Source organism: Equus przewalskii, chromosome 23, assembly GCF_037783145.1.
Source record: "Equus przewalskii isolate Varuska chromosome 23, EquPr2, whole genome shotgun sequence".
Taxonomy (NCBI): Eukaryota; Metazoa; Chordata; class Mammalia; order Perissodactyla; family Equidae; genus Equus; species Equus przewalskii.
Window position 1 is genome coordinate 5,746,708 of NC_091853.1, and position 11,785 is coordinate 5,758,492.

Here is an 11,785-nt window from a genome sequence, read left to right on the forward strand (position 1 = left end):
GTTTTAATTTCAAGTACAGTAAATATCTACAGATACCACTCACATAAACAAAGCTTGCAATAATTTTTAAGAGTATGAAAGTGTCCTGAGACCAAAAAGTTTGAGAACAACCCCCCTGAGTCAGGAGGCATAAATATCTTAAAATTTAATACATAGTGTCAACCTATTTTATAAAGATGTATGCTTTTCCTCTATCACTGTGTCATATATGTACTCATCAACACTTGGTTTTATCAGATTTCTGTTTTCAATCTGGTAGAGTATAAATGTATCTCGTTATAGTTTGGTTTTGCAATTCTCTAATTACTAATATTATGTCCCTTTCATAGGTATATTGGCCATTTAGACTTCCTTTTTATGAACTACATGTCCATTTTCTCTATTAAGTTGTCTTTTTCTTATTGATATGTAAAAATTTCATACGTTCTGAATACAATTTCTTTGCCGATTATACATGTAGCAAGTATGTGTTAAAAGCACACCATATATTGTCTTCTCAGCCTTTCCACATTTTTTTGATGAACAGAAGTGTTTAATTAAACATAGTTGAATTTATTGATCTTTTACTTTATGGCTATTTAAAACATTTCTTTCCTATCCTGAAGTTATTTTTGTTTACACAGAGTTATTCCTGTTTACTTGAAGTTGTTCCTGTTTGTCTTCCTAAAAGCTTTATAATTTTTATTTTCAAATTTCAGCTTTAACTCGACCTGGAATTTATTTTTATGTAAGGTCTAATGTGGGTCCATTTTCACTTATTTCCCATGTGGATATCCAATTGAAGTGTCATTTATTGAAAATTTATTTTCCCCACAAATCTCTACTGCCATCTTTGTCATCCATCAGGCGCTGATCTCTGAGTGGGCCTGTTTTTGGGCCTCTTTCTTCTGTTTCACTGGCCTATTTGTTTGCCCATGTGCAAAACCACGTTGTCTTAATTACCATCTTTGTAATAAACCTGGATACGTGGTAAAGCAAATTCCTCCCACATTCTTGTTCTTCAGAAGTGTCTTGTCTTCCTGGCTCCCTCTTGTATTTTAATCTTATACTACTTCCTCCAACTAGCAATCATGCCAAGTGTGGGGAGCAGTACATTAGGCACAACAGTAGACAAACATTTGTTGATAGTAGATGAGTACAGAAGTGAATAATTAGGGCCCACAAAGATCTTGTCAGTTTTTCGTCTAGTAAATGAAGAACTATGTCAATGACTTCCCTTAGGAATAAATTTTACCTATTAATAAAGAAAATAATTGGAATGGGAAATTCCTTTTTGTTAGTCTGACTTGATTTATTTTACTGAATCTGAAAAGCTAAGCAAAGGAAGAGACAAGCATGACTTTCATTTTTTTAAATCTGTGGTTAGATCCTTTATTTATACACAGAACTTACGCGGAGCTGGTGCACAGTAAGCACCCAATAAATAGTGATTGCATGAATGATCTTGACATTATCTTGAGTCAGAATCCTGTAACTTAGAAAGAACCTCTAAATATGCTTCTAAAAAATTTACTCATTAAAATAAAATAAAATATTCAGACCTCTCCCCCATTTAAAAAAATGATTTCCCTCAATCTACTTTTTCACCCACACCAAGCTGCCGTCTTCTTTTACAAACGTTCACTTAAGAATCTACTTCCTTACTGCTCTTCATTCTCCATCTTGTGAAATTAGACTTCCACTCCTCTAATTCTCCAGCCACTGCCATCTCAAAGGTTAAATATCTCCAAGTTGTCAAATTCAAAGCTTTTTCTCTGATGATAGGATCCTTTATCAAGGATGATAACTACTTATAACATAATTCTACTAAGTCCCTTTTTCATGAATATTTTGTCTTTGCTGAGGAATGATTGCTAGTAACGACTGGACACAGCTCAAACGCCAACAACTACACGGAGTCTTCCCTGATCGCTTGGTCTGGAAAGTGATCTCACCTTCCTTGGAACGCCTGCTTATTTGCCTGAACCGTAATTCCCGAAGTTGTGATACATATTACACTAGTGTCCAGTTAAACTCTATTAATCAACCTGTGGAAATCTCCAGCATCAAGTGAGATCAGAAACCTCTATATTGTAACCCCTCATGCAGAGTGATAATACATATGAGAATGTTGAAGGTTCTGATAAGTCCCATAATAAAGAAAACTAAGTTTAGTTCAGCATATCTTGGATGTTTGGGGCATGAAATCTTTTTTACTTGTAACAACTGTTAACATCTCAGAGGATATGAATGGTGTGTCAAACAAGATTTAAGAAATGATGCTTCACTATAAGTTTGACTCTCATGCTGTATCAAATTTTAGTTACTTCCATACACACCTTTTCTTCTTCCTAGAGTAGAAGTGCCCGAACCTTATCTTATATGTTGTTTCCTAAGGTAACTATTTTCTTAAAATGTAAAGTGAGAAGTATTTCCTTTGAACAGCCCAAACCTTATACATTTAGGGTGATTATTCTCAAACTTCAATGTACATAAAATAATTTAGGAACTTTATTAATGTAAATTTGCAAATACCCTAGGGTCTAAATCCCAAATAATCCAATGGCTCCATAATAGGGCTCAGGAATCTATATTTTAACAAGTTCTTCCAAGGGATTCTCATGCACATGATCAACAGGCCATTTTCTACAACATACCCATCTGGACACATTACTACATAGCCACATGCTACGCACCCAGGGATGTAACTGCACCATGCCGTGTTTTCTCTCCTTAAACCATCTTGACATGGCTTAATACCATGTTTGGGCACTCATGGTTATTTTTAGTTTCAACTCAAGTGATAGTTAAACTTTTTACTAACACCTTAAACTAGTAATTCTTACTGGATTACAAATGAAATCCCTCAGACTCAGAACTGTAATCTCTCCATAGTGTCCAGGACTACAGGCTAATAGCTTTGTCTGTATCTGGATTTTTTTAATAGCCCTTGGGAAGGAAGCTGTAGAAACAAATATTCAAAAATCTTCTGTTTCTAAACATTCCTGAAAATACATTTGTGCATTGCTGTTGCACCAGACACATGTACATATGGACATTAATTTGACATGATGCCTCAAATGTCTTCCATGTTGATGACTTTTTAGCACAGATGTTTTCAGATCAAGTTTTAAGAGTATGAAATCAAGAGAGTTAGAAACCAGGCTGGAAGGGACCCATGAGGAGTGCATTCTCAATTTTTGACTAATACTATCTCTTGGCTATTGTTGTTTGATCAGATGTAAATCCATTATTTTAAATGTCTACTTTATTGTCATGATTTCTGTTTTGACCCCAGGTTCTGCCCTAGGTTCTTGGTTTCTGAGTCCTGCTGCCTCCACTAAGCTCAGTTATTTGACCAACTCACCACAGACTTACATTTTCCTGGCACTGAGGAGAGAAGCAATGGCCAGTCATCAGCAAATGAGGATACAATTTGTTAACTTCTTGGATTAAATGTCATTGTGGCTTTCAAGACCTTTCGTGTTCAAAACAAGTTTGTGAAAACAATCTCAACACTACAAAAACAATCAAAAATTCCCCCAGCTAAATTAACTTAAAAAAATCTTACCGAGAGTCACTTAAATTTTCTAAGCCTTAGTTTTGTCATCTGAAAATAATAGATAATAGTGAGATTGACTTCAAGCAGTTTTTGAAAGAATTAAATGAAATAATTCAAGTAAAAAATTTTAGCATAATGTGTAACACACTAAGTACTAAAAGATGTTAGCTGTTTTTACTATTATCATGTGAAACAACCAGCACAGTACTTGGCATACTTGCTTGAATAAACAGTAGCTATTAACATTGCTATTTTTTAAAAAAATCTTACTGATGAAATAATAAGGAAGATACTTTAATCAAAAATTTAGGGGCTTGACCAGTGGAATAGTAGTTAATTTCATGTTCTGCTTCAGTGGCCTGGGGTTTGCGTTTGGATCCTGGGTGTGGACCTACACACTGCTCATCAAGCCATGCTGTGGTGGCATCACACATAAAGTAGAGGAAGATAGCACAGATGTTAGTTCAGGCCACTCTTCCTCAGCAAAAAGAGGAGGATTGCAGGGGATGTCAGCTCAGGGCTAAAACAATTTAATTAACTCAATGAACATACACCCCAAAGTAGGCACAATGCCAAATTCTTAATTTTTGGACACTGCCTAATGTATTTTTTGTTCTAAATTAATATTATCAGAAGTCTGGATTCCTATGTTGAGCTTGACTTTCTGGTTGGGATTTGTTCTTATGTAAAAAGTGTCACTAAATGCTGAGATTTGCTAAGACTTTAGTCAAGTACTTTCTCGCCAGGGAAAAGACAATCAAAGAATTAAACTGAGGCTCTGTGCATTTAAATAAATGTTTCCAAGAACTAAAGAATGCTCAGTTTATTCACAACTGGTAAAAATAACCTAGGGTAAAGAAAGATGACCTAGGCATCCTATATTCTAAAGCCAGACCCACTTTTTAAATTCTAACTTGAAGATCAAAAATAGTTTAGTAAACTTCTCACTTCTACTTTTTTTTTTTTTAAATACTGTGCCCTGCCACACTTCTTGGCTCTTACCAGAGCAAGGGAAAAACCTGCCAAAATATCATGAGATAGGTGGCTCTCAGGGGTACTTCTTGTCAAGCAGGAAGTGCTAGAAATTTTGTAGAATGTCCAATACAAATTTTCTTTTGAGACTCTAGAGGTTTGCCTCTGGATACACATCTGCATTTTCTGGGTGCTGGGCCAAACTGAAACGTTCAGTTTATCCATTGCTAATAAACATGTCAGCAGTTTCTTTGCTCTCACATCTGTTGTGAAAAATGTTATCTTTCCTGAAGTGTATTTATTTTGTCTTTAATACCAACTTTCATGGATTACAAAATAGAGATATGCCTTCACTTAACAAGTTCAATAGCATATGTTAGAAAGTGCCCCACAAGAGTGATGAGATAAATTAAAGATGTATATTATATCTCGGGTCCTGAAAAGGAAACCAGTGTAAAGAATAATGACTCTCAGGAAGTCCATACCAGTGGAAACAACTTGCCTCTCAATCAAGTTCCTCTGAAAATCTCTTCAAGACGCTCTACTCATCACAGGAATTCAACAGAAAGTTTTAAAAATCTATTATCAGTTGTTTCATTATAAAGGCTGTCTTCAGTCAAGCTGATGACTTCCTTTTCCAAGGAAACAACCCCCCAGCTCTAGTTTCTCATTCTATATTCTCCAGAATACCTGTCCTGCCCACTTTACTGAGATTGGGGCTGTTAAAAGATCCGATGAGGTTTTGTTTATTAAGTTGCTTTAGAAAGCAAACTGTAAATTATCATATAAATGGTAAATTGCCAATATTTCTTCCCCTTTCTGTTCTCTCATTTTATCTCATAGTCAAGGGTCCATTTTTCAAGAGTCCATCCTCGGAAACTCTATCTCTTTGCCTTCCCTCACCAATACCCCACCCTCTCAAAATATTTAATCAGTGGGAAAAGGTGATGTCTCTCACACAGGTGAAGAATAGCATATTTGGAAATTCACCAGCATGCAGTTTAAAGAATCAAGGAGGAAACTCCTGACATCGAGTGTGTGGTAAATGTGCTTAGAGCTGTCAGAGACGTACCTCTGTCCTCTTCCAACTCTTCCTCTGAGGTTATGGATATTCTTAACACCACATACCACTTTCTGAAATCCAAATCCCTTTTGTGCCCAATTGGCCAATAGCCAGTTTCTGCTAAAGTCAAGGAAGGAACGGGGTGGAATTTCCCAACCCTACCACTCTGTGCCTTCAGCTGTATAAGATAAACCAGCAGGCTGTGTACTCATATACAAAGTTCTTTACTAAAGGACAAAGTCAGTATCAGAAAAAAACTGTATTAGTGAGTGGACAGTGATTAGTTAATAAAAGAAAAAGCAAAGATGCAGATAGAAAGGATCAAAAAAGTCAAAAAGTTGTTTTTTAAAAGTCTAATAAAATTGATCCACTTTTGGCAAGATTAGTCAAGGAGAAAAATTTGTCTTACATGCCATCAAGTAAGCTCCAACTCCTGGCAACCCTATGAATGAGTGATGTCCACAGTGTTCTGTCCTCAACAGCCCCATTCAGCTTCTGTAGACTCATGCCTATGGCTTCCTTTACCGTATCAATCCATCTCATATTTGGTCTTCTTTTCCTGCTGCCTTCTACTTTTCCCAGCATTATTGTCTTTTTCCAAAGAATTCTGCCTTCTCATGATGTGCCCCCCAAAATAGAAGGCACAAATGAAAAATACTAAGAATAGAAAATAGGACATAACTAGAGAAGCATTTCAATTAAAAAAAGACAAAAAATACTAAGAATAGAAAATAGGACATAACTAGAGAAGCATTTCAATTTAAAAAAGACAACAAAAGAATACCGTTAAAAGCTAAATGACCATACATTCAAGGAGTTAGGTGAGATGCACACATTATTAGAAAAGTTTAGCTTGACAAAAGTAACTTAAAAGAAAGAAAAGTCTGGAACAATCTTTTACTATTAAAGAAATTGAATCTATGGTTAAAATCTTCCACAAATAAAGCACCAAGTAAAGACATTTTACAAAGAAGTCTATTGAACGTTCAAGAAACAGATAATTTCAATCTTACATAAAATTTTTTCGGAGAAAAGGAAAAATGCCCAACTCACTTTTTGAGGTGAATTGTAGCCAAGACATTCTTGAAGAACTATGTTGAAAGGAATCATCCTAACAGATATAAGTCTTACTGCTAAAGCTCCAATAACTAGGAGAAAATGATATTGGTGCAAGGATAAACATACAGCCCAGCAGAACGAAGTAGAGAGACCAAAATAAACCCACTTAAATATGGAAACCTGATATGTAACAGAACTGTCATTGCAGATTAGTGAGGAAAGATTAGACTTTTTAGTAAATTGTACTGGTCTTCCAGGAAATGGTTACCAGTAAATGGAAATTGGTATTTAGTTATTCATAAGAAAAGAATGAAAAATGATTCCAATTCATACTACACACTCACATAAAATCCATATAGATTTAAGAGCAAAGTTTTATAACTTTAGGGGGAAAAAAAGAAGACTAATTTATGAATTCAGGGTAGGGGAGTATTTCTTAAACTACAAAAAATGCAAATGATATAGAAAAAGAGATAGATTTGACTATATTAAAATTAGAAATCATCAAAAAATTAATATCATCAAAAGACACCACTAGAAAAGTAAAATGACAAGTCACAAACTGGCAGGAGCTATTTATAATACCTTATGGACAGAAAGGTTGGAATCTAGAATATATAAAGAACTCCTCTTAATGAGTAAGAAAAGAACAGACAATCAAATTATAAAAAGTAGGCAAAATACATGAACTGGTAAGTATCAGAGGAGGAAACGGAAATGGGCTGTATGCCAGTTTTAAAAATGCTCAATTTCACTGGGAACTAGGGAAATCCATATTTCCTAACAACATAAATGAGATGAAATTTCACACACAAACACAAATTAGCAAAACAGCAAAAAAAAAAAAGTTCAACAAATCCAAGTGTTGGTGAAAATGTGGAGCAAATGGGAATATAAATTGGAACAACCATTTTAGGAAATAATTCAACATTATCTACTTATGCTGAAAGTACTCGTAGCCTATGACTTAGTAATTTTTCTCTTAGTTTTACAACCTACAGAAACTCTTTAATAAATAAACCAGGAGATACACATAAACGTGCTCATAGGAGCAATTTTTGTAATCGCAAATAACTGGAAATAACCCAAATATTTGTCAATCAAAATTAGGAAAGATGAATAAATGGTGGTATAGTTACATAATACAATTCCTCATAGCGATAAAAATTAATTAAGCACCATGTATTGATAGACATTAGTTTAAAAAATAATAGTAAACCTGAAAAGCAAGTCACAGAAGGCTGTGTACATGTGATGTCATGTTTGTAACCCTCAACAAAAGCAAAACTAAACATCTATTATGGGTATATGCACAAGTGGTAAAATCATAAAGAGAATTATTTACATCGCTGTAAATCATGGAATAAGAAATATTTTGAAGGAATAGGAAGGCAGATGCAACCAGAAGGAGCCTAGAATGGCTTCATTGATATGGACAACATTGTATTTCTTGAACTTGATGGTGTAGTGTACATGTGTTAATGTTATTATTTTTTAAACTGCGCACAATGCATATATTCAAAAGTTATAGAAATAAACTAAGTTTATTGATATATAATTTTATATCTATTTATTTCAAATATAATAAGTATAGAAAGTAAGAGAAGAAAAAAGTGTCAAGACTTTAGGATGTATTGAGAGAAAGAAAACAGTAAGGTCAGAGAAATCTAGCAGGGCACTGTGCTCAAGGACTGGATAAACAGAAACATGCCAATCAGAGACCAAGGGCAGTCAAAAGGTGACAATGAAAGTGTCAAGATTATTTAGGCTTCTTGGACAGAAATTCTGATCTGAGGCCAAAAAGGTATTGGATATGGAGCCAAGACAGAAATATCTAAAGAGAGAGCTGGAGAGGAGAAGCGGACTTAGACTGGAGGTAGAGAGAATGGGCAAAAAAAGGCAGTGAGTAAGGTCAAGTAAACAGAGCCTTAATTCCAGAAGAAATGGGCATTGTTAAAAGGAATTGGGGAACTCTTCCAGTGGGAAAGCTGCATCAGAACTCTGTTGCTTTTTAAGAATCCACCACAAACATTTCTATTCATAAGGGACAAAATTTTATGTTTATGTAGACCTGGAGTGTATGAAACATGTTCTCAAGACAATCTTTTATCGGGATGAAGTAAATGGACTAAAGACAGACATGTGAGCTTCCTCCTCCAGAAACAGTAAGATGACGTTTTCTAAGGTTTCAAAGGACAGCAGAGGGGCACTTCCTAGGTGACCAAAGAGGAAAAAAATGACCAAATCATAATATTTCATTTTATATTTATGTTTGTTAATAAACATATTAATGTTTAATTTTCAAACAGCTATATAGCTGGGTGTGAAGCTTGGCCCCAACACTACATAGACCTATGACCTTGGGAAGTCACACCATTTCTCTGTGCTCCAATTTTCTCATCTGGAATATAGAGACTTTTTTTTATCTCCGCTTTATTCAACATTTTATAATTCTAACATTCCATACTGCTAAGATTCATAAATTCAATGATTCAATTCTAATTGAGGTTTCTCTGTTCAGATCATTTTCTAGAAGCTAAAGAGAAAAACGTGCACAAAGACTTTTACTTCCACAAATTTTCCATCTCTCACTTTGGCTTGGAGGTACTTGCCCTCTATAGGACAGCCATGTGCTGGCAGCTCACTGGGCAATCACCTTCTTGCTTTGAAGTCCTGTCTACCGCTATACCATCATTGGACACTGGACAGTTTATTCCTACAGTATGTTTGTGGAACTGGCACACTAGTGGCTCAGCCTGGAGTGGTCCTTCATCTAGAAAGTACCTTTCAAAGTTAAAGGCAATAGAGCTCTTTTTGGTTTCAGTAAAGAATGCTTGAAAATGAGAGTATCACATTTTTTTCTTCTTTCACCACATGGAATTTTTGTTTTTATGGCCTTCAAAAATGAAGTAATTTTATCATAAAAGCAAATATTTCTTCGGCTCTTAAAATGCTAGCATTTGAAAACCAATATATACTGGCAAATAACGTGGGAAATAGACATGCAGAACACTTAATGATGATTAAATTCATAAAGCATTTTCTTCTTTTGTTATGTGACAGCTGGATGAGTTTCAACTTCCTGCTCACTGCACAGGCTCTAAACTTCCAGTTTTGGAATTTTTCTTTTTTCTTCCTCCTCCTTGCCTCCCAATCCTTTTCTTGCCTCCTCCTTCCTCTTTGGGAAAACACAAATGGTTTTGATTGCATAACAGTTGCAAACTTTGTATCTCTCGCTTCAATTGTTACACGCCATAAATAAAGGGGTGAACTTCAGACTCCATTACAACAAAGGTTGGTCTGAACTGTTGGGAGGTCTTTCATTCTGCTTGGGTTACAAAAAAGCTTCTACAAGGAAAAAGGAATGTATTGGGCCTGGCTAGAGACCATGCTCCGACTACCAACCGCTCAGCCTAAAGAGTGACAAGACCCCAGTTCTAGTCAAGGCTAGAGTGGAGCCTGGAGCCCAGGACCAGTGCAGCTCCTGCAGGATTTACTCAACTTGACAGGAGGTTTAGTATTTGAGCGCCAATAAACATCTAAATGTCGAGCAAGGATAAGCAGAACCTGTGTTAAAACAATGTGCACACCCTGTTGATTCTGATTCTCTCCTCTGGAGTTTTCTTTTGCATTTTCTTTTACAAATAAAGTTCCATTATTAGTGCTCAGGTAAACAAACGGGCAACAGAAAGGGCAAGACAGTGCTTTTTGTTCTTTATACCTTACTTCTGAGTACATTTAATTCATTGTAATGTAATAATTTTTATTGAACCTCTACTACATGATAGCACAGTTTTAGGTGCTGGGGATACTTCATTAAGAAGGCCGGCAGGGTCTTTGTGCCCTTGGAGTCTCCATTCAAAACAGGAGAAGCAAACAAACACATAAAAGAGCAAGATGATTTCAGATAGTGGCAAGGGTCACGCAGAAGTAAATAGGTTAATAGCAAGTTGGCAGAGGAACAGATCTCAGATAGGGTGGTCAGGGCAGGAACATCCAACTTTGATCTGAGATCTAAATGAGAAGATTATGGTGGACAAGTGAAGGGCTTTGTCAGCATAAAGGAGAGGAAGTGCAAAATCTCTGAGAGAGGATGCCGTCGACCTGTTCTAGGAACAGAATGAAGGCCAGTACAGCTAGAGCAAGAAGGAAAGTGGTAAGAGGTGATATCAGAAAAATAGACAATGTTATGAGTTGAATTGTGTCCCCTAAAAAGAGGTTGAAGTCCTAACTTGCAGTGCCTGTGAGTGGACCTTATTTGGAAATAGGGTTTTTGCTGATGATCAAGTTAACATGAGGTCATTAGGGTGGGCTCTAATCTGTCTTTATGAAAAGGGGAAATTTGAGCATGAAAACAGACACACACACACAGAGAACATCATGTGAAGATGAAGGCAGAGGTTGGGGTAATGCACCCACAAGGCAAGGAACACCAAAGATTGCCAGCAAACCACCAGAAGTTAGGAGAGAGGCATGGAACAGAGTCTCCCTCACGTCCAGCAGAAGGAACCAACCCTGCTGACATCTTAATTTCAGACTTCTAGTCTCCAGAAGAGACTAGACTTATCCATTGTTTAAGCTACCGGTTTGTGGTAGTTAGTCACAGCTGCCCTAGGAAACAAATGCAGGCACGGACAGATACCCTAGACATTTGGATTTTAATCTAAGTGCAATGAGAAGATACTGAAAGACTTTAAGCATGATCTAATGAACACCTTTAAAAGATCGTATTGATGTTGCCATCTGGTCGTGGCAGCAAAACCAAGGATAGCTTGATGATTTACCCAAAAGAAGCTCAATAGATCTTTATATAGCCAAAAGAGAGCAGTCATCATATTTAACCCTTTTTATAATTCAGAAATATCCATTTCAGTTCACAAAACATTTATTGTTCCGAATGTGAGGCGATGTGTGAGGCATTGAGGTATAAAAATAAACAGGACTGCGCTCTTGATGAATTCATAGTCTGATGGAGAAGACAGACACATGAGATATCAATCTTTGATAGTAAGTAATAAGGAAAGGTATATAGAGAGCTCTATATGAGCACAATTAAGGATTCAGTGGTGTTTTTTTGGAGGAGATGATGCCCGAGCTAAGTATTGAAAGTAAATAACAATTGGCCAAATGAAGAAAAGAGGGAGATGTGC

The 11,785-nt window shown here is 36.1% G+C and overlaps 1 long non-coding RNA gene across 1 annotated transcript; it reads left to right on the forward strand.

Moving 5' to 3' along the window:
* Positions 1–1,823: 1,823 nt before the first annotated feature.
* Positions 1,824–3,456, forward strand: LOC139078872 (uncharacterized). Its single transcript, XR_011532036.1, has 2 exons — positions 1,824–2,049; positions 3,278–3,456. It is a non-coding gene; the product is annotated as an uncharacterized lncRNA (long non-coding RNA).
* The last annotated feature ends 8,329 nt before the right edge of the window (positions 3,457–11,785 follow it).